This window comes from Oculina patagonica, chromosome 1, assembly GCF_052425735.1.
Source record: "Oculina patagonica isolate OP01 chromosome 1, crgOcupat, whole genome shotgun sequence".
In the NCBI taxonomy this organism is placed as follows: Eukaryota; Metazoa; Cnidaria; class Anthozoa; order Scleractinia; family Oculinidae; genus Oculina; species Oculina patagonica.
In genome coordinates this window covers 2,694,721-2,721,901 of record NC_135758.1, presented here as the reverse complement: position 1 = coordinate 2,721,901, position 27,181 = coordinate 2,694,721, and the positions used below count along the sequence as shown (strand labels likewise).

General features: G+C 38.0%; 1 non-coding gene across 1 annotated transcript; it reads right to left on the bottom strand.

Annotated features, from left to right (window-relative positions):
• Positions 1 to 23,349: 23,349 nt before the first annotated feature.
• On the bottom strand, positions 23,350 to 23,422 carry Trnan-guu (transfer RNA asparagine (anticodon GUU)). Its single transcript has one exon. It is a non-coding gene; the product is annotated as a tRNA-Asn (tRNA).
• Positions 23,423 to 27,181: the final 3,759 nt, after the last annotated feature.

The following is a 27,181-nucleotide window of genomic DNA, read 5'->3' as shown; positions in this document are numbered from 1 at the left end:
TGATTAAATCCTTTTTTTTTTTTGACGCGGGTTTCAAAATTCAAAATTTTACAAAGAAAGTATGGCCTAAACAGTGGTTTTGCCTCCAGAATTTTGCAATTTTTGAACGCTTATATCTCCTTCAATATTCCGATGATTATTAAGTTTCATAAGCTCTTTAACCTTCTGTGGTTATTTTGGATATAGCAGGATGCCTTCTCCACACAAAGGCGTATGCTTATGAGGCAAAATGTAAACAATTATGTCGGCAAAGATCACCCTATACTTCAGTCAAGACACATGTGCCACATGTGCCACATGTACATATTTAGATACATGTATCTTACACCCCTTAAAAATTAGCTCCGTGCAAGGTTGATAAGATATTTATTACAAGTCTTGATGATTGAGGAAAGCAGTTACAAAAACGTTTCTAGTCTAACACTTAGAAAGTATTGCATCATCAATAAAACATTCTGATTGACTGATTTTTATAATTAATAGAATTCTCAGTCTAATTGTGTAATAAATAGGTATGTTTGTACGTATTAAAAAATTAAAATGGAACTTTTTTTCTTGTGTGGTTCTTGTCACAAAAGTCTGTTCCAGGCTCTCCAATTAAGGGGGCGAGGAAACGAAAAAGGAATAAAGGAGATTGAATTAGGGTGAATGGGAGATCGAAAAAGTTGGTGTAAGGATAAGCTCCTCGGTTCCGGTTCGAAACTTTCCCTTTTTGTTTGCGCGCTCAGTTTTCTTTTACCTTTCCACAATCCGTAAGCCTGGAACTTCCAGGCTACAGACTTTCATGGAAATGAAGCTAAAAAAAAAAAACAGATACAGTTGAATCCAGATAACTCAAACCTTCCAGGGAAATCGAAAAAGGTTCAAATTATCGGGAGTTCGAGTTATTGAGGGTAAGATTAGTAAGAAAATGACCTGAAGGGGAATCGAAAAAGGTTCGAGTTAGCGGGAGATTCGAGTTATGGAGGGTTCGAGTAATCGGGATTCAACTGTATTCCGAGCTTCAAGTTTATCTCAGAAACAAGCTAAAAAATCGTCATTCTGTTACATGAGTTGTATGCTATGAACAGTCTAAAGCTAAAATAGCCATATACTGCAATTGCGCCATCGGTTAGATGACCAGCAGTCTCACTTGTTTTTCTTAGCCCATCGAGCATGAAGCGAATAAAGAGCGCGAGTCGAAAGTGGCCGTGGAACAGGGCGGTAAAGGTGTTATGCGTGACGCGTGATTTGAGCAAAAATTAGCGCGTGACAGGTAAAAACAGCTTACACCTTGGCCGTGATCTGTGAATTGCCAGCTTAGTAATACCGCGTTATGCTTATTATATATGACCGTGATTTCGGCTAAAAACGTTCGTGAAAAAAATAACCTTGTATGAAAGACGTGCTCTCTCGGTTACATATATGACTGGATTTATCAAAACCAGGTTAATGAAATTTTCACCGTTTTGTATACGTAATTGGACTACATGCTGTCCAATTTGGAAATAATTTGATGAAAAAAATTCCGAGGGCAGCCAAAATTGGACGAGGCCGTAGGCCGAGTCCAATTTGGCTGTCAGAGGAATTTTTTGAATCTAATTATTTCCAAATTGGACAAGCATGTAGTCCGGTTACATATTAGTTATATAGCTTGTAGTCTTTCAATCCAGCATAAACAATAAACTTATGTCCAGAACGGGAAAAGCAATAAACAAAAGTAGGCATAACACAGCACATGCAACTCACTCAAAGCATTGTCTCAACAAATCAAATTTAAACAAAACAGTGCAATTTTATTCACCTGAGTTTGCAAAGCTTGCTACAAAGTGAGTGAAAACACTGCATCAATCAATGAAAGTCGTAAACAAAGTGTCCGAAGAGCTTAACAAATTCTTGAATCTGACAAACTCCTTTCCACTATCTCGTTCGTACTTCATCGCCGTCTTTTCTTTTCGAATTTCAGCAAAAAACGACAAAGAATTGCATCAAGCTCATGGAGATGAATATCTGACAGATTTCTTGCTTCCCTTCGCTGCACTTACGTTCACCCAAGTTTTGTACTATTTGAGGTGTTTTGCTCTTGGTTTTTGCTACTTAGGGGTGGACCATTTGATTTTTGATGGGGGGGTTGCAGGATTTTTAGGCTGCTAGATATTTTTTTTTTATTCTTCCAGCCCTGTAGGACTTTTTTTTTTAATCTTCAGGTTCTTGCACGATATTTTTTTTAATGGAAATTTGGAACAAAAATTTTGAAGTTAACTTGACCGTCACCAGCCACTCATAATTGACATAATTCACCCTATTAAAAACCACTTAACACGCAATGCCTTTTAAAGTTTACATTTTTTTTCAAAGCAGTAAAAAGTTTCATCTTTATTCAATGTACAAAGAAATGCATCTCCACTAGCCTGGGGCTAGTGGATTTTACTGTCAGGCTAGTGGATGTTATGCATCACTTACCCACTGGGCAAGCGAACGTTTTTCCTGCTAATTACGTAACGCTACTCAGAAAAGCCTCCAGACTTGCATGTAATGGTTCCAACTTCTTGGGCATCCAGGATTCTAACAAAGGGGTTCAAAAAATGGGCCACAGAAGGCGGACCCTTCTAGGGGGGTACGGGGGCATGCTCCCCCGGGAAATTTTGCAATTGAAGTCCTCGGAAATGCGGTTTCCAGCTTTTTGAGGGATGAATGTGGACGGTTTATTACCTTAACAAATTTTATTAAACATGGACTACGTTTAAGACTTTACAGTACAAGATCAACTGACTCTTAGAAAATGAAACTGAAATCACTGTAATATATTTGTCTTCGCCATATCTATAATGTGCAAAATGTGTTAACATTCCTCAAAAATTGGATCAACGAGTAACATTCTATGAGGTTGTTGTTCGGCAAATTTCTGAACTATAGCATCGTAATCGACAGGCTTTTCGTAATGGATACTTATTAAAGCCAGGCCCGAGAGTCTCGGTTGTCATCGTCGTTCGAAGGTGGCCCTTGACTAGTTTTAGAGTGCTGTTTGAGCACTCCTTGTCTGCTGATGTCACTGGAATTGTACATGCAATTCGCAACAACAGGTGGATGTTCGGAAAGATGTTTTGAATCTGAATGCATGAATATTTTTGAATCATAATGTACTTCTGGATCAGAGGGTTCAATTTAATAGGAAATCTAATTGGTAAATCACGCGTCACGCGCTTGCAAAATACCAAATCACGCATTAAAATATGCGATGCCCAGTGTGACTCACAGCTACTTCAGGGGCCGTCATGCGTCACGCAAAAATACTTTGCCACGCCCTTATTACGGCTGCTCGATATTTTTTTCCTCTTTAACAATTCTGCATGATATTTTTTTTAAACCAGAATCACATGCTCGATATTTTTTTGGGGATTTGCACAACCCCCCCCCCATCAAAAATCTAATGGTCCACCCCTTAGTATAGCTAGCTCCTCTTCTGACAACGTAGAAAATTTCTCTTTGTTGTTACTATTGCTGAAAAGCCCAAAAAGAATGGAAAAACGTAGCAAACTTGCCCCTGAATTCCGCCATTGTCAACTAACAATGCGACAAGTTTACAGGGCTGACGCTATACTTTGTGCTAATTGGCTAATATCCGCCACATGTTGTTTTTTTCTTCGATTTGATTGGCTGAGACAAAACTGTCCAATTTTTCTTAAATTGGACAGTTTGTGCATTTTACCTGAAAGTCCTAATTGAAACTATCCAAATTTAATCCCAAATTGGACAGTTCTCAGAAATTAAGGAAAAATAGCTGCCCTGACAATATAGGATTTACTGACAGCTATATAATTAGTATACGTAATTGGACTACATGCTGTCCAATTTGGAAATAATTTGATGAAAAAAATTCCGAGGGCGGCCAAAATTGGACGTCCAATTTGGCTGTCAGAGGAATTTTTGAATCTAATTATTTCCAAATTGGACAGCATGTAGTCCAATTACGTATACTAATTATATAGCTGTCAGTAAATCCTATATTGTTAGCGCAGCTATTTTTCCTTAATTTTTGAGAACTGTCCAATTTGGGATTTAATTATATAGCTGTCAGTAAATCCTATATTGTCAGCGCAGCTATTTTTCCTTAATTTCTGAGAACTGTCCAATTTGGGATTAATTTGGATAGTTTCAATTAGGACTTTCAGGTAAAATGCACAAACTGTCCAATTTAAGAAAAATTGGACAGTTTTGTTTCAGCCAATGAAATCGAAGAAAAAACAACATGTGACGGATATTAGCCAATTAGCACAAAGCATAGCGTCAGCCCTGTAAACTTGTCGCATTGTTAGTCGACAATGGCGCAATTTTGTAAGGCAAGTTTGCTACGTTTTTCCATTCCTTTTGAGCTTTTCAGCAATAGTAACAACAAAGAGAAATTTTCTACGTTGTCAGAAGAGGAGCTAGCTACACTAAGAAGCAAAAACCAAGAGCTAAACACCTCCAATAGTACAAAACTTGGGTGGACGTAAGTGCAGCGAAGCGAAGCAAGAAATCAGATATTTATCGCCATGAGCTTTGCCGTTTTTTGCTGAAATTCGAAAAGAAAAGACGGCGATGAAGTACGAACGAGATAGTGGAAAGGAGTATGTCAGATTCAAAAAGTTGTTAAGCTCTTCGGACACTTTGTTTACGGCTTTCATTGATTGATGCAGTGTTTTCACTCACTTTGTAGCAAGCTTCGCAAACTCAGGTGAATAAAATTGTACTGTTTTGTTTAAGTTTTATTTGTGAAGACAATGCTTTGAGTGAGTTGCATGTGCTGTGTTATGCCTACTATTGTTGAATGCGTCTCCCGTTCTGTACATAAGTTTATTGTTTACGCTGGATTGACTGACTACAAGCTATATAATTAATATGTAACCGGACTACATGCTTGTCCAATTTGGAAATAATTAGATTCAAAAAATTCCTCTGACAGCCAAATTGGACTCGGCCTACGGCCTCGTCCAATTTTGGCCGCCCTCGGAATTTTTTTCATCAAATTATTTCCAAATTGGACAGCATGTAGTCCAATTACGTATACAAATTGGACAGTTCTCAGAAATTAAGGAAAAATAGCTGCGCTGACAATATAGGATTTACTGACAGCTATATAATTATAGCGCAAATCACTGTTAAGGCGTGTTTTTTCTCCAAAGTAGACGATATAAAAACTAAAGTGAATGTCAGTCCTTTTTTCTTTTCTCCTCTCTCTTCTCCGCCTTTCGGCGCCGTTGCTCATTTTTTCTTGCTTTCTCGCCATGTTTTAAGCCATATCGCAGTGTAACGTGCGTGGTCAAAAACACTCAGATCACTTTTCGATGACCAGATTTTCATAAATCCAGTTACCGTATTTATTCGATTAAGTGCCCAACCTCGAATAAGCGCCCACTCTCAAGTTCCAAAAATTGAATATGCGCCCAGGGCGCTTAATTGAATAAATACGGTATATATATAAGTGCGTTTAAGGATTTGACTTGCACTATGAGCTCGCCTGTGAGATTATTTCTTGCTACTAGGCTATCATTCTCGTTCCCAGAGCCGCTTGTGAAGATTCGAACTCGCGACTCTGAGATCATTGAGTTGTACTCGTCGCGCGCGTACCCACAGCCTCTATTTTTCAACGCAATAGAACGCGCGCGAAAGAAAACAGCGATCGAGGCGAGGGCGAGGGCGAGTTCGAGGAACGAGGGGGTGGGGGTGGAGCGCGAGCAATTGCTTGCATTGCAATGCAAGCTTGAAAAAACGAGTATCCAATTGACATATACCCTGGCAAAAAGCTTCAACGCCCAATCATTTTGCACAGAAAGAACTTTTTTGTGGACTTTTTTTCGTAAAATAACGCTCTTGAAGAGCTTTACTTGAACATTATTTTGATCCTAAAAATATTCAAAGATGCCAAAACAACTGCCAACTCGTACTTACGACACATTCGGCGAACACTTCCGACACATCTAGTTTCCCGAATAAGACTCGGCTTTTCTCGGTGGCTAAACACAAGACAAGACACATAAATCTCCGGGAATGAGATCTTGAGACTTCCACTTGGCTAGACGTTTTTTACGGTTAACATTTTAAGGCTAACGGTTTATTTTTCAATTATTACGCCCAACGGGTAAACTTTTGGCCCTTTTTCGGCCGTTTCTCGGCTAACGGACTATCTACAACTTAAAAAAAATTGTTCTACCCAGTGGGGCCTGCATAGAACTTTGCTGAACTTGTTTTGAATCGCTTGTTTCGCCCCAGCAACAAATTATTTCACTTCACAATAGGATATTTTCTTCCCTGTCTTTCAGCAAGAATACATTCTAGTAAATCGTCATTGTAGTCAAACGGAATCTTGTGAACAAACAGTTTCTTTATCATTTGTCGACTGAACACCCAGCGTAAATCTTCGACAGAAATCCAACACACATTTCTTACCCAAACTCCATGGCACTCCTTTGGAAACCAGTGCAAAGCACGTGATATCCGGTATCGGCGGTTGCCATGGATACCACCTGGTGCCAGCGGATGCTGTTGTAGAGACGCGTACAACGTTTCATCCGGGATAAGTGTGTCCTTCAGAAATTCAATGAAGTCTCTGCCTATCCTGTTTTTCAGGACAAACTCAACAAATTCTCTTATGGCGATAATGAATGTCGATCCTTTATAAATTGAAATATTGTGTGGTGGTGGAGATTTTGGGATTCCTGTGTTATACATGTAATTTTTCCTCAGTTTGTAAACAAACTTAGTTCTATTTTCGTGGATCTCAGGCATAGGTGAACCTTCTATGCTGTTCACATTGTTAAGTCTTTTTAATGCCCTCACAATTTGCTTGTTGTCGTACAATGGAAAATCCTGGCCAACTAAGCTAATATAATACTTCCACGGTTTCCGTGACTCCAATAACTCTTTCATGCAATGCAGTTGAGCTTCAACCAAAGAAAAATGCCCCCAAACAACGTCAGAACTCTTTTGTGCAATAAACACATTTGGCAAACAGCGAATAATGGCCCCCACCGCTTTACGAAAAACATTCGAAGATTTTCTATCTATATGAATGCAGTAAACATTGTTAGGCATGTAGATAGCTTGAAGCAGGCGAGCTAACAGCCTAGCACCCTTGTATACTGTGATTCCAAAAGCGATTGGTAACTCCCTTTCTTGCTTTGTTACAGGAGGGTGAATAAAGCGAGTGCGTAAAACGTGGCGACAGTCTTCAGTTGACTCATAGGTGTCAAGAACATAAAAGTCATTTGACGGGAGGGAAATGTTGTTAACTTCTTCTTCGCCAGATATAAGACGTCTGCATCGTTCACTCTTTAATGCCTATAATAAATAAAGTCATGGATCAAACAAAGATATACGGGGAGTGCCCTGCGATGGACTAGCATCCCATACAGGGGGCAATATTCCTAGCAGCTTAATGCTACAGAAACCGGGATAAATACCGGCAGTATGGGCTGAATGGTTCGAGGCTTCCCTAAAACGCACATGAGTGAGGGATCTCTAAGACTAAAATATCTCGACACATACATTGATGAAGTTTTGTGTTTTTTACGTTATTTAATTTGTCAGCGAAAAGCTATTCGGTCCCGCTTACCCTTTCTTTAGGCGAAGGAGACCATTTTCGCTCTGAAATCTGCGAAACACAAAAATATTGAACAGGATTAAAAAAGCAGTGGCAGTGGTTATAAAGAGGTGATATATTAGGGTGATAACAGACTCTTTTCCTTACCGGTATCTTTGGCTTAATTTTCAGAATTTCTGACTCGTGAACAATCAAAATAGTGACTAAAGCCAAGAAGAACCATGCAACAATGGCAGTCTTGAGTTTACACGGGGCCATACAATTGTATTTTCTGCAAAATAAACAAGGAAAAGAATGGTGGTGGTCTTTTAAAGAGAATCCAAGAAGAAGGAAACATTGAAGCTGCTAAAAAATAAATAAATAAAACTGTTGGAGCGAACAAGCAACTAAAATATAAGAAAACGTTTAAAGCAGATCTAAAAAGTTAGAATAAATTTAAATTTTCGATCACCTTCTGCGGATTTCTTCAGAGAAAAATGACTTCGCAAGAGTTACAGAATTCAACGTACGGCCATCTACTCGCTCATAGAAAACTCGGACTCGAGTTTTCTATGGGTCTATATGCTAATCGCTGATAGAAGACAATCGCTGGCGCGTTGCTCTAAAAGGAAAGTTATTCTTGATTTTTGGCATATCACAATGCAGTAAGTTTTAGCTTTTGGAATAGAAATCTTTAGAGTGTCTACTAAACAAATTCGTCTCTAACTCGTTTTTCTATGAAGGATAGTCTCGCTGATAGAAACTCGGGCTCGTAGTTAAGATAATTTGTAATACTTTTTTTGTATTTTTACAGCTTGGTCATTAAACCATGATTGCCATGGAAACGTCGTGATAGCAATACGTGTATCTTAAAACTGACTTTTTAGAATGAGATTTAGTTATTGTTTTCTTTTTTTTAACACAAAATACGTGTTTGAAAACACGTATGCTGAGTTGTAGGCAGAAAATGCGTGAACGTATTATCTGATTAATATTTATAATTATTATAATAATTGTTAAAAAAAAGCCCTTCTGTTTGATTTCTTTGATAATGGCTCACGTAAAAATCAATCTTGCTGATTAAAAAGGTAATTTTTAGTTTATTTACCTCTAAGTTAAGTTGAATAGTCATATCAGCGAATATTTCATCATTAGGGGTAAGATTTTGCCGCAGAAATAAGAGTTCTAGTCAACAAAAGAGTGCGTGAAAATTGAGAAAAAATGAATTTATAAGTTGAATATACTTTCTTGCGTGTGACAACCAACACGTGCCAGAAAGAGATATGTACTTATCATTTTGAGCAGCGTCAATAATGAGCAGTCTAACTAATGATTTCATGACACATGCCATTTCAGATTCAAGCATTATGGATTGCCTTTATCAAAATTTTACTCTCCCGTTTTCCCTCATTTTAAATTCCCCATTAGCATTTAAATGATGTCAAAAAACCAACACATTTGAGCGTAAACTGAAAATGGATCACAGCTGGACAAAGCTTTGTGAACGACTAATGGGTTTTTGTTTTTCATCATTTTTTTTTATTTTATTTTTGTCTCAGCTTTGTTCTGCTAGCGAGAATAAACCAATTTCTGAATTCACTCCTAACTCTTCAAATGCGGAATCTAAAATCACTTTATAAGCGGAGCTGAAAGTTGTTCTTTTGAGATCCGTTTTGCCAACTGATGAAATGCGGTATTCACTGGGCTGACTACATAGGCGGTTTATATATAGTCGATAAAATATTTTACTGATAGTATATTCCTGTTTTTAATTTTTATTTAGGGAACCGTCATAGGGTTAACCTCTTGTTTCCCTTTTCAAAATGTGTTTTATAGTAATTTTTTTCAAATTTTATCTCATCTTGAATAAATCTTATGTTATGTTGTGTCATGCTAATAACGACCGCCAGTCGCTAGTAATTACCTTCGCCTTCTGGTATCAAAGTTGAAGTTTGTTCGCTATACCAATTTCTTTTTCTTCAATTCAGAATCGAACCCAGAAATCAGGCAAATGTCGTGAGGACGTTTTGCCATTGCAACTTACGTATATGAACAAAGATCTTTTGTGTCTATCTTTGAATATTTATAGTGAAAAAATAAATAAAATAAAACTCTTACCAGCAGTTTCAGCTTCTAATGTTAACAGCGGTCTCCTTATCTTGTTTGCAAATGCTTTTTTCTCCTTAACTTTTTTTTGCTTTTTGATAGACAGCCAATCTATGACGTGATAGACATGCTTCCTAATGGACTGTTGCCAGAGAAAATGTTCCCAGATGCTGACCTGTGGTCATGTGACTACGCGGGCCTAAATATAGGCGTTGTGAGAGATCCTTTGAACGTTTTTACCTTGTTTTTGGCCTGTACAAATCGATTGAGTTTATAGGTTATGGCTCTATGATTGGCCAATCTTTAGACAATAGGCTTGGCTCGTGGGTAAGGGGGGCTATTCCACTTTTTGTAGGCAAATTATTTCAAAATAGGAGACTATGTTTCAGGCAGATAGGCACGTACAAAACACATGGGAACAACCTGTTTAATAGTGACATTAAACGAAATTTTCACCAAACTGTTTCACAATTGCTAAAGGGTTCTTTAGTTAATAACCAGGTAACTTAGCCATTTCATTCAGGACAGTGGTATTATTCGACAAACATTTTTCTCTGTTAAAGAATGGGAGACACTGTGACAGAAGGCAAATAATTAAAAGAAACTAACAGATGCCTCATACATGTGACTTCTAAGAATTGAAATTGACAGGAAACAGTAAAGTCAACATAATTTATTATCAATTTAGAGGCCTGATACATGTAACAAATGAAAACTGCTGCTTATTTCCTTTTCTGGCATCTTTACTTGCAACCAAAAAGTTTACTTTACCCCTTTACATGCCACGAAATCATCAATGCATTTTAACCAGCCTTATTAATTCGTTTTTAAATATAATCTCTAAACATTGCCAGCCATCCTGCATAGATTTGATGGCCATGTTGGATTAAAGGATCTGAACCTTAAAGCTTGTTTATCTTTTACTCTTTGTTTTCAGCAGTCAATAACAATAACTTCCAAATATTTTATTTTTCAAGCTGTACAGTCTGCTAAAAGTCAATTTATAGAGAGCAGTATTCAGTGCAGGGGGGGCTGGCAGCGAGGTCTGGGACGAGTTTCGATGATCGCCCCAGTTAAGAAATATGGCCGAGTGGGACTAAGTACCGGTTTAATTGAAAACAAAGATGGCGGAGGTTTATGGCGGACGGTCGTTTGCGAAGGTTCATAAACGTTTCGAGAACTGTTTCCACGTTCGAACATCCAGGGGTTTGTTTAAGCACTTTTTATCTAAATTTCGATTTGAAAAAAGTATCACAGGTGAAATTTACGCCGCAAACCGGCGAACGGGACCACCACTGCGTTTTTACATCCCAGTGAAGACAACGAAATCTCACAGCAGAATATTTTTAGTAATTGTTTCATACACTGGATAAACTGAACGATCTTTATTTCTGGACTAGACGCCATGACGGTAAGGGTAGCCATTTTCGGACAGTTTTTTTTCTGTAAGACTTAGATCAAACCGTAGTTGACGTAGTTGTTATTGAGAAAGTGCAGAAGGTTTGATATGACTCGTTTTGTTTTATTTCCCAATTAAGCCTCAGAGCCTAGTTAGAATTTGAATATAAGAATATAATATCTAAAGTAACATGGAACTGAAATACAGTTTATCGAAATAAAATATATCAAAATTTAATTGGCCTACCAGTATTTTTTATTTTATGTTTTGCACCAGTTACAATAACATTTGTTCATGTTCAATTAGTGTTGTAAGATTAGGTCAGGTAATGTTTGCAACAGTTTTCTTTATTTAAACTTTTGAACTGAGCATGTCTTCGTGATAATGGCGCTCACTGAGAAAGCTGGTGGGGTAACCTTGCATTTAGACTTTGCCTATCACACCTGTGGGGTGAGAATTGAAACTTGCAGGAGGCTGGTTGGTTGTAGAATGCTCCAGTCATGGTCAGTCACCTAAAAGTTAGTGACCACGGTTTGCTGTATTTCCTTGAGAAAAAAAATGAAACTTGAGTTCTGAGGGGGCTTAAAATGTTTTTAGCAATGCATTATCTTGAAATGCTTTTACAAATAAAATAATTATACAGTGGTGGAGTTTGCAAAGGATCTGCTCCTCAAATGTACATGTGTGTACTCTGGTAGAGAAATAATTGAGACACTGCATGGGATCTGACACTTTTAAAAATCCTATTGAGACTTACTTAACCTGTTGATTCTTAACTGCCCTACCTGTCCAAAGAAAAAATCAATTTCTACTCGCATCCAGTTGAATAATCTTCCTGCTGACCAGGGAAAAGTTTCAGATGTAAATGTAAAAAAATATGTAAAATTTAAGTTGTTTACAGGAAACAAAAATTTTAAATGAACATAACAGTTACAAATTCCATCTAGCAGGAGGCAGACCAGTTCTTTATCTACAAAGCATAACCAAGGATTTAATCTCAGGACAACCAAGAACAAATTCACCTTGTTGCTGGGTAGAGGATTTTGACCTGGGATCTTAGAATTACAACACCAGTACCCAAAACCACTAGCCCTTGGCTACACTGTCTCCTGAAAGTAGTGATAGATGATAGACGAGAATTTTTAGGGTGGGGGAAAACAGTATTGCAATAATAATATTGTAGAATTTTTTTATTACCGGCAAGGGGTGCATCCCCATGAGTAGCTCATTTGGAGATGTGAAATAAACCCTGGGAGACAAAATTACCCGTTAAGTATGGTACATGTAGGTCAATGTACTTGTTTGCAACAGACATTCCATTGTTGATGGGCAAATTTATCATTTTTCCAGTGCTGAAGTGTTTCCAGTACATAAGACAAGCATTTACTTTACCACCTTTAAATGCTGTAGTTAAATTGTGATCCCTCTGACACATAATTAAGTGGCGATGTCCTTTAAAGCGGACCACCGCATTTCGGGTCGGTACAAAGTTTTCCTTCAAACTTTGCCCAGTGAACTATCTTGGTTCACAAGTAAATGCAACGGCTTTAGTTTTTTGAAATACGTTAAAATATATTTTTTAGAGCCTATAACAGCCAAGGCGACTTAAAGGCTAATTTTGATGGTCACTACAACGAAAAATTACACAAGTTGACGAGCTCGGCACACAAAAACCGCCGACCGAGACAGAAAATTATTATAATCCCATGAAAGGTGGTCCTTGAAAGATTGTAAAAACATGTTTGTTTTAATATTTTTCTTATTTTCAGGTTCGGAAAAATTTATATCTCAACAACCGTCATATCGCTTTTTATAAACATGTCAATCTACCCTGACTTTGCTAGCCATTATTTTCCAAGTCCAGACCAGACTATTCTAAATACCAGCTGAATTCTACTAAATAGATGTCAGAGAGCACAGAAATCTAAAAATACCTTGCACTTCTTACTTTCTTTTGCCACAGCGACTTCCAACTTTTCGTGTTTTAAGCGAATCTTTCACACGCATTATGCAAATGAGGTTGTAAACCGAACAACGGTTGTTTTCAACAAAAACGGTTTATTTGTTGACTTTCGCCATTGCAAGTCAAAAATACGGGTGATTTCACAGAATGATCACTTGCAAACGATTTAAGCGGTTAAAAACGGCGAAATATTCGTCCTGGAACTTTGAATTCGTACTGATGGGAATTAATAATGCAGTTGCGTTGACTGCTAAACTTGGTCAGGTAAACTTATTGGATTGTGTACTCTTAGGTTTTGCTACTTTCTATTGTTGAGTTAACAGTTTTGTTATTTTTGGAATCTCAACGCTTTCTCAGTAAATAAGTTCAATTTTAACACCACACATTGAAATAAAGAATTCGTGACATTTTAATTAAATTATCACATACCTGTACGAAGTTAAAAACAATATTTTTTTCCTGTTACCTTCCATTTTGCAAGAAGTAGCTGAAGACGGTCCTTTGTGGCCTTAATTGCCTTTCTTCCTGATGAATTTCGTTTTTAACTTCTTTGTTACATGCACAGACATCCTTAAGTTTTAGTCTATCTCTGTGTATTAGGTATTTTAATACTTCAAAGCTCGATCGTGCGAGCTGAATTTTATTTACACACATCTTATACTTACAAATTTGTGAGTATCGACGTTCAATTGTCTTCCCTCTGAGTGCAATAGGAGATATTCTCCTCCAACAAAGAAAAGAAAAGCACTGCCTTATTGCAAATGAAATACTTTTCATAGAAATACGCTATTCAAAAAAATACTTACAAGTCTGTTTCCTTGACTCCAATTTAGATCCCTGGGGCGAGTTTTTCCGTGACAAAACGGAAACTGACGTGACACGGCTAATAATTTATAACTAAATCTTTTTAGAACTAATAGCGTGGTTCTTTATTTCGGTTCGTTCGACTTTTTTGCTTATCCATTTGGTCTTAATGTTACGATGTGCTATCACACGTTACACTAATTTCACTTTGAGCTTATAACAAGAAACGTCTTAACCTGCGATCGAGAAAAATAACACCTGATCGCAGGTTAGAAACGTCTCTGATCCCTGTCGCCACTACACGGTACAACTTACACTCTTTTTATTTTATAAGAATGTAGTTTATAATAATATCGAGGCTGAAATTTGCAAATTTTTAATAATAATATTTTAGGAATAAATCCGAGGATGAGATTTTAAAAAAGAATATACCGGTAGTTTTAGTTGAAACAAAATCAGGTATTTTCATTTCCGTCACTTTATCTCTGTGAGGAATGCTTTGTTTTAACGCCAAAACGGCCAGGCTGCAACGAAAAGCAATGGCACATGTGCACATTGTAACGCGATACAGATCTGGACACCAAACACTTGTAATTGATTACCCAATACTTGCTAAAACGGAAATGTCAAACGGTATTTTCTAATAATGTTCATAAGAATATTTTCAGCCTAAAATCGGCAGAAAAATAAGAATATTTTCTTACAAAAAAAGAGTGTACTACACTCTGAGATCATATCATTTTCCTCCAAAAAAAGGAAAGGAAAGCACTATCTCATTGCAAATAAAATACTTTTCAAAGAAATACTTTTCTCAAAAAAGTACTTGTCTGTTTTCTTGACTCAAATATAGATCACTCACCCCCATCATAATCTAATGGTCCACCCCTAATGGCAAAGGCAAAAAAAAAAAAAAATAAGCAAAGGGCCTTAATGACTCACCAGCTATAAAAGACCTTCCTTTAGCCGTGTTATTTCTAATTTATTGCTGCGAAGCCTTAGCGTAGCAGCAGAACTATTTTTGACTGTCCGCGCGGGCCTGGGCGCTTTATATAGGCGACACACTCGATTTGACTTTTTCACTGGCGATGATTTTGAGTACATGCAGTACGTATGATCAGCGGCATGTAAAATGTGGAAGCCGCGTTTGTCGTTTGCGATGTCCTTTTCGTTAAAGAGCAAGAAGTTAAATTTTAAAGCGCTGCCGCTTGCGCTTCTGTTCAGTACTTTGTTAATACTTCCCAAGAAACCTCTCTTGAGCAAGATGGTCAAGTATAGTGCCGAGAAAACGGTCTTTTCATCCCTTATGCGCCAGCTCTGATGAATAACGAATTTACGAGGCCTTCTTATAATTCGCTTTGATAATTCCCGTATAATTGCATATCCGAAAACATGCCCTGGCATTTTCAGAGCTACGAGAAACGACTTCCGAACGTGTAATAGTCAGTCAGAAGAAGTCAGAAAAAATAGTCAGGAAAAGCTATAAATATGCAAGATCAAGTAAAGCCAAGTTGTTGTCAAACACGAAATCGAAACTTACTCAATTTATACCGTTAATTTAAAGGTCTTTGTTCTGCAACCAAACACTAAAATTATTCATTCCTAAGCTTATTTAAGGAGAAATTTTACTTTCTGAGTCTTAAGCGCGAAATATACCCAGCAAAAAGTACAATGATTTGCGAAGGCTCCTCGCAAAGGTTTTCATAATGACCTCGCACTGGAATGGAACGAGCTTTGAGCTTTTTGACGTCATAAATTGGTGTTTCTGATGGCTTTGCAATCGAATTGCACGTGCACGCAAGGTTGTGTTTGGAAACAGTCATAAGCATTACCAGCATTTCACTCGCTGAGAGAAATCACATCTTTCACATCTGAAAATGTGAAAATTCGAAACATTCCTATGACCTTCCGTTCGTTCCTACTATTATTATTATTCTTATAACTCTCTTTGCAGCACTTTACTTGCTATCAGCAACTCCTAGTTTTTACATTTATTTTTATTTCTTTTCAGAGTCCCTGAACTCTCCCTTCCGCGCGCCCTTTATAGGGGTTGAACCCGGGCATGCAAAAAGAGGGTCCAGGATAACTTGCATGCGCATGCTCAGAAGGAACCAATCAGAAGCGAGGAGTGTGGCGTCACTTGCTTAAGGACGTTCGCGTCAAAATTTTCTACTCGATAGATTTTTTTAAAATTTTTGCTGCGGCCACCGACTTTGTTTCCGAGATAAAGCGTGTGGAAAACTACCCTGATTTTGCAAAATTGGCAAGCGAAATTCAGCACTGTTTACAAGGCTTGTAGTTAAAAATATCGAAGATTAGTGAGCGGAGGCAAACAATATAATCTTAGTCACATTTTGTAGAAGGGCGTCTGTTACGTAAATAATTCCTGTGTTGATATCCTTTTTGTAAGACTTAACCCTGAAAAAGGCATTAAAAACTGTCGTACGGCAAAACGAGAAGCTCAAAAAGCGAAATTCAAACGTCAGTCGGACAATGAAAACAAACTTCCACTCGATAGATTTTTTTCATTTTCTCGCAAAACGTAGATATTAATTAACGAAAGTAGTCCGTTAAGAAAAAGTTGGGGTCACCGACCATTTAAAAGAAGTGAGCGGAACGGCTACCCATCCTATATGTGCTCAGAAAGCTTTCACAGCGCGCGCGCTCAATATATGGCGTGGCATGACGTTGCGACATGAATCACGTGCGTAGACAATGACTGGCAAGCTAGGCTTTTTTAAAGTTATTCCGGTGATCCTGCTTTAATATAGTGTGCACAGTTGCGTAGTTGAGCTCGTTATTTGTGCGCGCGCGTTTTCAAAAGTGCTGCCAAATATGTTTTTCCCCAATTTAGGGAGGGGGGGATCGGCTCATGCACATGCAAGTTATCCTGGACTCTCTCTTCACACGCTTGGTTTCAACCTCTATAAAGGGCGCGCGGAAGAGAGAGTTCAGGGACTGGACTAGTTTTATGTGAGAGAAAGTGTATGGTAATTCTCTACGCACCTGATCCGACTTAAACGAAAATACCGTAATCTGCTAAATAGCCTTACGGAATAGATTTACGGAATATCGGCTCTTTGCCCCCCCCCCCCCCCTTGTTTCTTCGTGGACGTCCTTGGTGCGCTTGATAAAGGAAAACTGTTCTTGTGCGCCAGAAATTTCCATATGTGTGCCCATGTGCTTGGCGCACACGTTAATTTTTGCGACAACCGACCCCTCTACATCGAAAAAGCCAGCTCTGGCCAGGATAAGTTTCCATTCCGTAGTGTCCTCTTGTGATAAATGTATAGAAGCGAGATGGCTGTCTATCGATTTATCGCACTGAAGCAAGCAGAAGAGACCTGAAACGTTTCGTGAATCGCCACACTTTTCCGTTCGCGACAAAAAGCACGACATCTTGTTTTGAAGTTTTATTTGCCGAACCCAGGGCCGAACCAATTACAAAACTTTGTAACAATACTTACCAGAACTGTCTCGAACATTTGTTTTAAAAATCGTGCCATTATATAACACTTAACACTAAACGATGAATAAAATAAATAACAGAATAACAATGCCAAATGTCTTTGCGCATCCTTAAAACAGGTAACGTGAATTGTAGCAATAGAATTTTGACGGTACAAACTGTCCGGTTTTCCCCACGCAAATCCTGTTTATGCATTACACACAAAAAAGTCACGCAAATTCGGTTTAATTGTAAGGCGGTTTATAGAAAGTAGCTTAGGCGACCACAAATACGGCGGGAATTCAGGCTGAGAATAATGAATGCTGCTGTATGCAAAACACGTTTAGGAATGTGTCTTTGAACAGCAGGTTAACTAAATAAAATTGCAAAGTTATAAAATGGTAACAAAACAAGTCAACTGAATTAAGGGGTCACAAATTGTTGATTTCAAATTAAAGGTACATTACTCCAACTTGTTAGACCAGTTAAAACTGAATGAATTATTTAAATTTTACACCTTGAATGCTTTCATATTTAAATATAGATAAAACACAGCGAGTTTCAAAAAACTAGAACGGTTTGTTTGAAAAAATCGGTCCAAGTTCAGCAGACAACAAATTTTGCAAATTAATTGTTACATTTGTCTTGAAAGCATGCAAAGTTCGAGACCGAATAATTCGTAAATTTTAACTACTTATATCATTTGCAAGTTTTCTTTCTATTATACTCCCAGTATTTTTTACTTCCAATGCCAAAATTTTACAATTTAACCGTTTTTGTTGAAAACAACCGTTGTTCGGTTTACAACCTCATTTGCATAATGCGTGTGAAAGATTCGCTTAAAACACGAAAAGTTGGAAGTCGCTGTGGCAAAAGAAAGTAAGAAGTGCAAGGTATTTTTAGATTTCTGTGCTCTCTGGCATCTATTTAGTAGAATTCAGCTGGTATTTAGAATAGTCTGGTCTGGACTTGGAAAATAACGGCTAGCAAAGTCAGGGTAGATTGACATGTTTATAAAAAGCGATATGACGGTTGTTGAGATATAAATTTTTCCGAACCTGAAAATAAGAAAAATATTAAAACAAACATGTTTTTACAATCTTTCAAGGACCACCTTTCATGGGATTATAATAATTTTCTGTCTCGGTCGGCGGTTTTTGTGTGCCGCGCTCGTCAACTTGTGTAATTTTTCGTTGTAGTGACCATCAAAATTAGCCTTTAAGTCGCCTTGGCTGTTATAGGCTCTAAAAAATATATTTTAACGTATTTCAAAAAACTAAAGCCGTTGCATTTACTTGTGAACCAAGATAGTTCACTGGGCAAAGTTTGAAGGAAAACTTTGTACCGACCCGAAATGCGGTGGTCCGCTTTAAAGGACATCGCCACTTAACGGTTTCTGTATGTGTCAGCAAGGCACTTCAGATTGCACAGTTTAGGTAATTGAAACCATACCCTCTGCAATTATTATTATTTTTTACATTTAAATTTAAGTGAAGAAATTTATTCTTTTTGGATTTCTTTGCCTTGTTGACTTCAGCTTGATCTTGTACCGGCAAAGGAAAAAAAGGAAAATCGAAATTTAATATCTCTTTAAGATTACCTTAGAAAACGTTTATTTTCCTGTGGGCCCATTCGCATGGACATGATGGAAAATGCTTTGAAATTCGATTTTCAACCGAAAGCAACTCGGCACTTTATATGCAATATTCGGTTCTAGAAGTAAATGCTACTATAAACGTTCAATCAGAAGATGAATTTCTAAAAATAACTTCTATGTTTTATACGCAAACTACATGTGTAAGCTTGTATAAAGACACAGAACTTGAGACAGGTACTGTATATAAAATGTAAACTTTAATAAAGCTTAGCAGGTCAACCTTGTAGCTACTTGACAGACCTTGACAGGGGCAGTCGTGAAACACTTCGACGCCAATAAAGGACACTGTTACTGAATTTTCTGTTAAGTGAAGGAGAATCGCGGTCGAAATAATTTCTTTTGCTGTGCAGGCGTGAAGATGAGATAACACTCGACTGGGAAAATCTCAGCCCATGCAGTAAATATAATACACAGGGCTTTCCTTACTTTTAAGGGACTCGCGCTATATACATGTAGATAACAACTGTCTTAATGCTCGCGCAAAATGGCGTCAACAAATGGCGAATTTATTTAGAAGGTAGTCACGTATTATTAACGGTAAGTGAATTTACTTTTAATTTACAAATTAAGAACGAGTCAAAGAAGGCAATTTTTTTTAAATTAACAAATTTAGAACGAGTAAAAGAAGGCAATATTTCGCACTAACAAATCAAAAGTGTTATCGTAGCGACCTCTGTACATACAAATTTCTTCGTTCTTTACAGAAATTGCGTAGTCTAAATTCGTCATTTACAGATTTTGCGCGAACATTTAGACAGTTGTTTTCCCTATATAGCGGGAGTCCCTTAAAAGTAAGGAAAGCCATACACAGAAACTTGTCCCGAAACATGTCACTCGCTCCTTGCTCATTTAAATTTTTAACTGCTTTACTAACCTAAAACAGAGCTGATCCTTCATTACATTAGTCTTGATTGTCTCAGAACTGCCACAAAAAATTATAACGGGAAGTAAACGGCAATAACCAACAGCGAATTCGTTTTCTACAGTCAACTCGACACGCGACGCCATGTTGTTTCCTTTTTTGCCAAGGCATTGTGCGCATGCTCCGTACGGTTCTCGAATGATTGACAGTTTTCTTAACTGGGGCGATCATCGAAAGCGGAAAAGCGGTAAGATCAAAGATAGCTGCCAGCCCCCCCTGATTCAGTGTTTGTGAAATGAGAGTAAATTTGAAATAAAATTCTTTTTCAGATCATGTGTATCATACAAGTTACTGCAGGATGTTCATTCCAGCCCACACCTCTTGACAGCCTAGCCCCATGCAGAGTTCAGTGATGTGCTGTATTGCAGGATATTGTTTTGGTGAATCTGTTAATTAATTCAAAATTATATGTGCCTTGTTAAAATAAATCTGAAGGACAACACGTACAACAAACCATCTAAGTGTAAGCAATTTGTTATTTATCAGCATGGCATGCAACCAGGTTCCTTTTCGGCTGAGATGACTGCATGCATTTATTTATTTATTTTTTTTTTTTTGGGGGGGGGGGGGGGGGAGGCATAGGACATGTACAGAAATCGACCTTAAGGTTACTATTGTTATGTTAGTGGCTATTACATTTTAGCGATTTTAGTGAGTTGGGCGAAAATCGCTAAATTTAGTACTTGCTCAAATTTGTCTTAGTCAAATTTCAAGTACCTCCCCGGTAATGATAATGATAATGATAATGATAATGCATTTATATAGCGCATTTTCCATATGTATATGTTCAAATGCGCTTTACACATACTGTAATTTAAGATACAATTATAAAGGCCAGACCACAACACCGGGAGCTTCGTGCCCTACTCTTTGCGAATAGTGTGTGGGTTCTTTAACGTCCCCTGTTAGAAGACTGAAGATACAGGAGACGGGACCTACGGTTTATCGTCCTTATCCGAGAAGACTAGAATGTCTAACCACTCGCAGATGAAATTACAAAGGCAGCACATTCTCCTCAGTTATTTTAAGACCCTGAGTGTGTTTTGACACCCGGATCAAGATGGCGGACGGACGCTTTGTCACGAGCTCTTGGCTTCTGTTTCTTTTTCTCCTGTTATATATTATCAGCCTCTCTCTGGATAACAGGCATGACTTATTAACCGAATTCCAGCACCGTAAACTATGTGTTATGCTACCCTGTCGACTGAAAGTGGAAAGCTGGACATTCATCCACCGAAGGCCACGAGTCACAGCGTGGAAGACTGTTATGAATGTCTTAACACGGGTCAAAAGATCAAAGGCGACCACGGCTTACTACGATAATTCGACCTCTGCTTTCAGACCAATTTTACAACTGCTTCACGATGTGGAAACCAACCCTGGGCCCACACTGAATTATTCTACAAATGGCGTCGGCAAAACAAATGGCAATGTGAGCATAGCACACCTAAATGTTCGCTCTCTCAAATGCCGAGATCATTACGTCCTTGTAAAAGAAACAGTGTTGGCCAACAGGTTCGATATATTTACTGTGTCCGAAACATGGCTCAACAGCACGGTTCAAGATTTGGAAATCGAAATCCCTGGTTATGTCATCCGTCGTCTCGATCGTCAGAATAGCAGAGGCGGCGGCGTCTGTGCCTATGTTTCGCGAAATTTTAAAGTCGAGTACTTGAGTGACATCTCATTTACCGCACCATCTGGTTTCCAGCAACTGTGGCTTAAAATCCAGGTCAAGAACACGAAATCGTTTATCGTTTGTACCGCGTATAGACCACCAAATACTCCACCTTCATGTTTTGACTCCGACTTAATTGAAACCTTTATTTATGCTTCGTCGTTTAATGTGCCTATTTACCTGCTTGGAGATATGAACTGTCGTCTTGAGAGAGACGACAATCCCGAGACGAAAGCCTTACTAAATTTCTGCCGCTCCTACAATCTCTCACAACTTATAACTAAGCCAACGCGAGTAACGGAAACCACTAGCTCAATTTTGGACGTAATCCTAGCTTCAGATACAAAGCAAGTTCACAATGTTATGGTTTTGGAAAGCTCGATCTGCGACCACGACCTAGTCTACATTACATTAAAACTAAAGAAAGAGCGCTCCAAACCTGTATATATCACTACCAGAAGCTACAAGCATTACAAGGCCGACACATTTCATGATGATATTTCAAAAGCACCGTGGTCAATAGTTGATGTTTTTGATGAGGTTGAGGATAAGCTTCACGTATTCAATTTGCTTTTTTCTTCTATACTTGACGAACACGCTCCAATTAAAACCTTTAAAGTCCGCGGAAAGCCAAATCCATGTGTAACTGATAACATCCGTGCGCTGATGAAATCAAGAGACGGTTGGCGCAAAGAAGCAAGAAAACGAAATAATCCTATGGCTTGGACGAAACATCTGTCATAGAAACAACCGACACTATCCTCAAAGCGATAGACCAGAAGATGTTGACTTCGGTAGTGTTCTTAGACATGAGTAAGGCATTCGACAGCGTCAACCACGAAACCCTAATTTTGAAGTTGCGAGATGTAGGCGCCTCAGACCCAGTTATCCAGTGGTTTTGTAGCTACCTTAATGATAGACGACAAGTGGTTCGAATCCATTCAACATTGTCAGAGCCCTTGCCCATAATCTGTGGCGTTCCGCAGGAAAAGAATACTGGGACCACTTTTATTTAGCATATACACAAATGATCCTTCTTCAGCACCACAGAATTGCAGCGTCCAGAGCTATGTACCGGAACACACCGCTAAAGACCTTGGGGTGATTTTGGACAAGAACCTAACCTATGACGAACACATTACCAAAACTGTCTCCTCCTGTATGTCTTGTCTCGGTCAAATAAGCCGCACAAAGCACGTTTTTGACAAATGCACCCTACTAACTATTATAAATGCCTTAGTTTTTAGCAAGCTTTTTTATTGTTCGAACGTATGGGCGAATACATCAAAAAGTAATATAAATAAATTACAAGGTATTCAGAACTTTGCCGCTCGAATTGCGACCAGTACGCACAAATATGATCACATCACACCAGTTTTAAAAGAACTTAACTGGCTACCAGTTGCGACTCAGTTATATTTCAGGAGCGCTATCATGGCCTTCAAATGTCTAACATCCCGCGTGCCGGAGTATCTGTCTTCCCAGTTTAGTAAGCGAGGAGAAATAAGCGGACGTGCCACAAGAAGTTCACAAATGCTGAACATTCCTCTTTTCAAGTCTGCCAGTGGTCAGAGGACGTTTTACTACAGAATAGTCAGTATCTGGAACTCCATGGATAGCTCTCATAAAACTCTCGAGAATGTATCTGCTTTTAAGTTTTATCTTAAACGTAAACTTGTCAAAGATTTTATAGATTCTTAATCCTAGTTAATTAATTTTAAGTATGAATATCATCTTAGAGTTTTTAAGTAGTTTTAAATTATTATTGTATTTATTTCATTGTCTTTAAAAAGCCTCTAGGGGGAAAGTCAATAAAGTATGTATGTATGTATGTTGGTCCGGTCTGGGGTTCGAACCCACGACCTCCCGCACAACAGTCCGGCGCTCTACCAACTGAGCTAACCAGGTACCCCCTTCTCACCTTAATGGAACACAAAAATGGATACTGGTAACTTGTTCTTTTAGGCAATGTAATTTATGTTCATTCAATGTCAAGATACGGTAGTTTTTTTCTTTTACTGAACATTTATTTTCATCTTAGCCATATGTTCATCACCAGCCAGTAAAAGCTGGTTTACACGATATTACTATTTTTTGAAGTTTTTGGAAAATCCCTATATTAAATAGTCGCTAAATCTTGCTCAGAAAAATTCGCTAAAATTAATAGCTGCTAACAATAGTACTCTCTCAGTATTTCTTTGAATGTCTACCCCATAGCACTCAGTGGATGTTGACAAAGCACAAAATTACCTGAGTGCAATGATACTCCCCTGGAGAACTACAATTACCACAGTTGAACTAATATGTCCCTTTTTTGACAGACCATGTGTATGAAGAAAAAATAATTGTAAGGGACTGATGCATAATACTGTGTTTACAAATGTAGTTTAACCTTCAAAAGCAGAGCAAATTTATCATTCACATAAGGCTTGCTACCTAATGAGCTACGAATGCCAGAGGAAATTTTGATTTAAGTTTAAGTCACGAGATAGATGTACTTGGGAACTTCGTTAACGAGAGCGTGACAACGAATTTAAAATATTACTAGATACAAAAACTTGACGAACGTGCAAATGAATAATCGACCGAAAGACAAAGGAAGCCAACTATAGATATCTCTAATTTTTTCGAAACGCATCAGTTTAATCTTGCTGAGTGAGACTAATTTGTAGCGGAAAATACAGCCTTATTTAGGGTGATTTATTACTTACCAACTATTTGATTGCATTTCAATGAAAGATAAGTTAATTTCATATCCGCGGACTTTCAAAGATAAGTTCTTAAGCTTTTGTTCGGCGTGCAAGTTTCTTGCTTCCTTGGCCATCCTTTCCGTTGCATTGTGTGTAAATGTGAATACGAGCACTGGCCTCACTAGAAAAATTCCTTCCAGAAAGGAAAAAATATTCGTATTCTCCTGATGTACATCCACGTTCATCCGCCATTTTGAACTTAATTTAAACTTAATATAAAATTGCCAGGTTACCAAGGGAGTTTACACACTCCAGCAGACCGCAATAATTCGTTCATTACATTCACGACTTAACAATGCTCAGGATAATGGCTTCCACTAGAGCCGAAGAAAGTGAAGAAATGTTGAACGCACATTGTGTTAAAAATATTGTTTTAATAGCGCATTTTTCCTCAAGGAAGCTAAATTAATTTCTTTAAATTCTTGGTTTTCGATTCACTAAATTTTTCAACAAATTTGTGTTTTTTTCAGGGAGGGAAAAATTGTGCTCGAAAAGTCGAAAGTTCCGTAAGCAAAACAAGCATTTTGGAAAATGTGGTGCACTGAAAAATTGTGACTTTCCGTGAAGAAATGTGTTGAAACTCAGCCACGTGGAACGAACGCACAACAAATACCAAAGGAACCAAGCAGAACTAGCCTGTTTAAATCGATGGAGTGTTTGTTTAGAGAGAGCGCTATCGGTGAATTAAATAGAATCAAAGAAGCAAATGCGATGTACTATTGATGTGATTTATGTGATTCGAACTAGAAAGCAAAACGATAAAAAACACTTCTGTACGCTATTACAAGCTAAAATTTAGTTACAAAAAGGTACAATAAATAAATCAAGGTTACGCTGTTCGAATATAAATTTGAATGTTAATACACTGTGTTAATCTATGCAAACGTAACGAAACAACTAAAATATATAACTGTAGACTTACTTTGATCTTGCTTCTTAGAGGCCCGGTGAGAGGCTAGCAAGTCTTAGTAAAACCAATAGCTGGATACACAAGTGGCGATAGTAAAATATCTGGAGCAACTGAATGCAATAGACATCTAATTTATGTCGGTTTTAAAGAAAATGTAACGGGACTAGATGACAAAACAAACAAAGCATGCAGAAAGTAAACAAGAAAATGTACATAATCGGTTAATAAATGACAGGTACGTGATACGGAAAATAAACAAATGTAGACAGCGTTAAAAAAATAACAAAAACTTTACACCTTTTGGGAAACCTCTCGTTTCTCAGTACGAAATGCTTGAAGATAGAATTCAAAGATACTGAAAAACAGCTTTGGAGTGGTTATGAAGGCAAGAGTTGTAGATTGCGAATTTGGAGTTCGAGAAAAAGAACGAAAGTTGGTGATAATATTACAACAAAATGCTCGATCATGACATTCGTTTGATGTACTCCGTAAAATTTACAATCTTACATAAGCATAAATGCCCTCCTGACATCAGACAAGTTTTATCTTATTGTAGGAATTAATGAATGACAGTTGTGTGAAAGGGAAATATACAAAAATAGAACGCGTTACGAAAGTAACGGGAAATTTCTCGCTTCTAAATACAAAATACGTTGAAGAGAGAATTTAAAGATACTGAAAAACAGCTTTGGAGTGGTTATGAAGACAAGAGTTGAAGATTGTAAATTTGGAGCTCGAGAAAAAGAACGAAAGTTGGTGATAATCCGGGGGGGGGGGGGCACTTCCTATAAGTGGGCTAATGGGCATGTGCCGCTGGATGGGGTCGCATTTTCACGACTGGACTGACTATAATGGGGTCGCCTTTTCAAGCATTTTTTATAGGGTCACTAGAATGGGGTCACACTTTTCCGTGATTTTGAGAGTAAGAAAATTCTGGCAAGTTGTGATATATAGACGGAAAGATTCGCCGAAAAAAAGTGTTACCGTATTTATTGCTGTTGTTTAATATTTGACAAACAGCTCTCATTATATTTCCGGCCAACTTAAACATTAACCAGTTGCACAATAGTCCAGAACAAAGTCCACATTCGTGTTACGGTGTCTGTTACGGTATTTAATTGCTATTCTGCGTCCATCGAAGTTAAGAAAACTTGGATCTTCTTTTGCTTAGAATGACTTAGTTAAAAGGATTTATACGGTAGACGCATAAACAGAAAGTGACTAAGTTGGGGTCGTGAAAATTACATTCACGCAAAAGTGACTAAGATGGGGTCTATAATTGGCCATAGAATATGACTATAATGGGGTAGGGGTTCTGAGAGGCCAGCGGCACATACCCAACAAAAATTGACCCAAGTACCTCCCACCCCCCGGGTGATAATATTACAACAAAATGCTCGATCATGACATTCGTTTGATGCACTCTGTAAAAACTAAAATCTTACATAAGCATAAATGCCCTCCTAAGATCAGACAAGTTTATCTTATTGTAAGAATTTACTCTTTTTAGTAAAAATATAGCCTGCTTTCGAGCCAAGTGGCTCATCAAGCCGGAGCTTATCCCGGTTTCTTTGAGATTAAGCGGCTAAGAGTATTTCTACACCTCCTTGGATGGGATCTCATCCATCCCAGAGTTATCCCTAGCAGTAAATTAGCCAATACCCAATTGTACACCTGGGTGGAGAGAAGCACTTTGGGCTTGAACCCGGATCGTTCGATCCGGAGTCCAGCGCACTAACTGTTAGGCCATCGCGCTTTCCACAAAGTTAAAAATCCACCTTTACAGACTGTAATGGAAATGAAGCTACATAAAAAACTATTCTGAGCTTCAAGTTTGTCTCGGAAACAAGCTGAAAAAAAAAACGTTTCACTAGTTTTAAATATGTTATGAACAGTCTAAAGCTAAAAAAGCCATATACTGCAGTTGTGCCATCAGTTAGATGACCAGCAGTCCCTCTTGTTTTTCTTAGCCCATCGAGCGTGAAGCAAGAAACAGCGCAAGTAGAC